The sequence below is a fragment of the Mastomys coucha genome, unplaced genomic scaffold (genome assembly GCF_008632895.1).
Source record: "Mastomys coucha isolate ucsf_1 unplaced genomic scaffold, UCSF_Mcou_1 pScaffold6, whole genome shotgun sequence".
NCBI lineage: Eukaryota > Metazoa > Chordata > Mammalia > Rodentia > Muridae > Mastomys > Mastomys coucha.
In genome coordinates this window covers 125,773,157-125,777,625 of record NW_022196912.1, presented here as the reverse complement: position 1 = coordinate 125,777,625, position 4,469 = coordinate 125,773,157, and the positions used below count along the sequence as shown (strand labels likewise).

Here is a 4,469-nt window from a genome sequence, read left to right as displayed (position 1 = left end):
GGGTGGGGGGTGGGTTGCTCCCCGGGCTGAAGGTGGGCTTGCTCCCTGGGCTGAGGGATGGGCTTGCTCCCCGGGGTGGGGACTGGGCTTGCTCCCTGGGCTGAGGGATGGGCTTGCTCTCCGGGGTGGGGGATGGGCTTGCTCCCTGGGCTGAGGGTGGGCTTGCTCCCTGGGCTGAGGCTGGGCTTGCTTTCTGTGGGATAGCTCTGTCTTCTTTTGTTTGTCTATGTTCCTGATTAGTTTTCTGTGTCCTGCTTTGGTAATTACTAAACATGCCTAATTTGTTTTAATCCAATAGGTGGCTTTCTTTTTTCAGTTTCTGTTCAGATTTTAGTCGTTTCTTAAACAGAAGGCTGAGGTTGAAGAGATGCCTTAGTGATTCAGGGCATTTGTTGCTCTTCCATAGGACCCAGGTTTAAATCCCAGCACCAGTGTGGTAGAACACAACCATCCATAATTATGGTTGCAGGGTATCCAATGCCCTCTTCTAACACATTTAAAAAAATTTTTAAAAACTAAAAGCAAAGCAAGAACAATTTTTGTTTACTTGTTTTGGTTTTGTGTTTTAAAAAACGGGGTCTCAGGATGCCCTAAAAACCCTGATCATCTAACTCTACTTTCTGAGTGCTAGGATTATATCAGGACACACTCAGCTAGCATACTTATTTTAAAAAACAAACAAAAAAATCATAGGTCCAGTCCCTAGAGTCCCTGCAGAAGTCTTTGCATCGCTTTACAACATTTTTAATGATAATTATTATGCACAGAATAGCTGCTTGATCAAATATGTAGAGCAAAAAGTAGCAATACAAGGGAAAATGGCAAAAAATGACAAAAGCTTGGCATAGTGGTGAAGGCCTTTAATCCAAGTAGATAGGAGGCAGAGGCAGCAAATCTCTTGAGTTTGAGGCCAGCCTGGTCTACATAATCAATTACAGAAAGACCTATCTCAAAAAAAAAAAAAAAATCAAGTAAAGAGGGTTTCCCCTTTTTTATTGTTGCTTTGTTTCCTTTGTTTTTATTGTTTGTTGGGGAGAGGGGTGGTGGGAGTGTAAGAGTCTCACTACATAGTTCAGGCCTCAACTTACTATCAAACTCAATAGACCCACAGCCCCACCCTCCACCTCCACTCTGTGCCTCTGCCCCTTAAGTGCTGGGGTTAAAGGCCTGAGCCACTATGTCTGGCCTTTGGTTTAATTGGTTGTTTTTATTTTTTTGAGACAGGTTCTCACTGTGTAGCTTTGGCTGTCCTGGAACTCGCTAAAATAGGCTAGGCTTGAACTCTCAGATATCTTCCTGCCTCTGCCTCCTGAGTGCTGGGATTAAAGGCATGCGCCAATAGCAGGGCTTTTGGTTTAGGTTTTCAGGCTGTCCTGAAAGTCAAATTTAGGGCAATCCTGCTGCTTCTGTCTCCTGAAGTCTAGGATTAAAGGCATAAATCATGCAAAAAGGGCTTTTTGTTTTCTGTAAGGTCAGTTTGTCCGGATTCTCTACTGTCCTCCTTTCAACATTCCAAGTCCCGTGTTCCTGGAAACCCACAAACCCTGGGAAATCTGGTCAGTTTTATCTCCCAGCTCCTGGTTTTGAAGCTTGCAACACCAGGGCGACCACTGGGGGCGCTGTGCTGCGCAGGGGCGGAAAACCCGGCAGCCGGCGCCCGGTGTCTCCGCTCCTTCCGCTTTCCCAGCAGGCTCCGCGTGGCGCATGCGTGCTTTGTGACCTTTCCCTTTCTGTTGCAAAGTTTGGTGTTGTTTGTGGCCTTCTTCCTGCTGAGGTAAGAGCGGGGTCTGGGGTTTTTGCTGTGTTCCCAACCCGAGGGACTGAAGCTGGGCCGGGCCCGGGTGCGGTGGGGCTCAGGTAGGTCGCGAACGCAGGCGAAGGACACTGCGCTCCACGCTGACCTTGGGTCAGTCCCTGCGCCTCCAGCGGCTAGGAGGGTCCCCGGGGTCCCCCCACTGTGACGGAGGGAGTGCCCGGGTGAGTCATCCAGACTGTGAGGGTGTCCGGGGTCAGCCCTCCAGATCCCCCAGAGTCCGCCAGAGGGTCCGGGCCTCCGTCACGCCGAGGGCAGGGATGTGCACGGCGTTCAGTCCTCCACTCCGCAAAGGTATTTCTGGAGTTAGTCTTCCTGATTGTATGAGGGGAAGGGTTGTTATCAGTCCCTGGACTAATAAGAGTTTGCTTAGACATCAGATCTCTATGCTAAAAAAGGATTATTCCTCAAGACTTGGAGGGGCGGGGGCTCTAGTATCATCCTCACAGAGAAGTTGTCCAGGAGCTAGGTTCTAGTGAAGCTCCACCCAGCCAGGTCTGTGCCCTTCTGCTGACACATGGATGGAGCTGTGTAGCTATAGGCTTTGGCAGAGGAGCATGCCACCATCAACTGTGAGCATCTTGTTACCTACTCACGTTACTCAGCTAGTTAGGGATGCAGCTAAAATCCGTGCCAAGAAACAACCACTCCAAAGTTAGTGCCTTCTCACCATTAGACCACAGCTTTCTTCCAAGTTAGACTTTGGCAAGGCCGATGTTTGAAATTGTATGAAACCACATTATAAACCTCAGACTGCTACATGGCCCCTCTTTGCAGTGTACTGCCAGGTAACAGTTAGCTCTTACTTTGATTTTCACAAACTCTGCAGGCATAGGCAGTCTCAGTAGACAGCCATTTGACCTTTGAGTAGGGTGATCTTTTATTGTAAGACTAACAACTGGGAAATGTGGTTGGGCAGAGAGACTTAGATGGGAAGAGTAGAGGCCTTACTGAATACGGGGAACATGTCACTTGTGTAGTAAAATACAGCCACACTGTCCAACAAGGAAGTCCAGGAGCAAGAGACGAGAGAGGAAATATGTAAATGTGCTGGATTGCAGCTGTGTCAGGACCCATGACAGGATAGAATAAGGACACAGTGCCAGGATCCCTCGATCCTGAGCAAAATACCAAGGTCACTGAAGTCCCTTTACACCCTTCTGTTTACCTTTTCCTTCTAGACCCTCCTGTGATACCACATCTCTTTTTCAGGGTGTGGGGAGGTCAAGACAGCTTTCTCTGTAATGGCCCTGACTATCCTGGAACTCCCTTTGTAGATAGACCAGGCTGGCCTTGAATTGAGAAAGATCTGCCTGCCTCTACCTTCCAAATGCTAAGATTAAAGTCAGGTACTGATATCATGCTGGCCTTGATACAGCTCAACCCAGCCTATGAGATAAAACCTCTTTAAGTACTTTCTTAGAATCCCAGTGGTGTAGGCCTTGCTGCTTTCTATTGTGTTTTTGTAGCAATCCCTTGCTATTGATTTGATCATTTACTGAGTGTTCACTGTGCACCTGATGCCATTCTGGATCTATTTTGTTGTTGTGGGAGGGGGGTGTCTTTGTTTTCATTTTTTGAGACAGGTTCTTGCTGTGTAGCCTTGGCTATCCTGTAGACCAGGCTGGCTTTGAACTCACAGAGGTACCCCCTCTCTTCTGAGTGCTGGTTTGCTGGGATTAAAGGTTTGTGCTACCACAAGCTAGGATCCTTTATTTTTCAAGAGTCTGTGGAGCAAGTAGGAGGTCCATGTTTGACAGAGAGACCTGAAAAAGGAGGTTTAGAGAGTTCCCAAAGTCCAGAACAGAGCCAGACCCCAAGGGTTCTAACACACTGGTCCTCTACAGTACTCTCTCAGTTCTGGCCTGTCCCACACAGATGCCTCTCCACCTACTCAGTGACTTGGGTTCCTTCACGCTTTCCAGGGGCTGCCTTCTAATGATATCCAAAGCAGAACAATCCTAGAGCATTTGCATACACATATTAGAAGGAAACTTAAGGATAGCTAGACCATCTAGAGTAAGACAATAGCACCACTCTGCAGGCTAACTCTCACTGGACTAGCTAACCTCAGGCCTTTCCTCCACCTAAGCTCATTCCCACAGGAAAGAGCAGAAAGCGTGGCTAGAGGCAGAGTACTCCTGTAGTAATCAGCAATATGAGCCAGATTTGGTGTGACCTAGTCTTGTTTGGATCATTGATAGCTTTGGGGCGTAATATAGAAATATGTCAAACAGCATGAAGATGCACCACCCTACATTGTCTGGTGCCCTAGGAGGTTGAAAGATTCCCTGGAATTGGAGCTACATTACAAATGGTGGTAAACCACCTTGTGGATTCTAGGACAGGGACTTGTTGAGCCAGAAGACATCCCTAAATTCGAGTCTAAATGGTGTCCACGTCGTCTCTGTTTCCCTAGTTCAGTAGTAACATTCTGCATAACAAGCACTCCTGACAAGATGCCAAGGCTCTGTGCATTTCACATGCACTAATCCTGTGAAGTGCAGCTCTTATCCCTGTTAGGCAAGTGGGGACATATAAATTAGTGGGTGAAGCCCGGGCAGCTGCCCTCTCCCATCTTCAAGTTGACTCTCCTTGCTCCTGTTGAAGACACTTCCTGGCCCTCCCTTGCCTCTTCCTTCGACTACCACATGTG

The 4,469-nt window shown here is 48.0% G+C and overlaps 1 protein-coding gene across 2 annotated transcripts in view; it reads left to right on the top strand.

Annotated features, from left to right (window-relative positions):
• The first annotated feature begins 1,640 nt into the window (after window positions 1-1,640).
• Atp5mpl (ATP synthase membrane subunit 6.8PL) overlaps window positions 1,641-4,469 on the top strand; it is a 5,746-nt gene continuing 2,917 nt past the window's right edge. Inside the window, exon 1 of one of the 2 annotated variants that reach the window (XM_031355956.1) lies at window positions 1,641-1,774. The gene's annotated coding sequence lies outside the window, so the exon portion shown is untranslated. Of the gene's footprint in view, window positions 1,775-1,873; window positions 2,108-4,469 lie in introns of those variants that run through there. The other variant, XM_031355957.1, reaches the window with a different exon arrangement.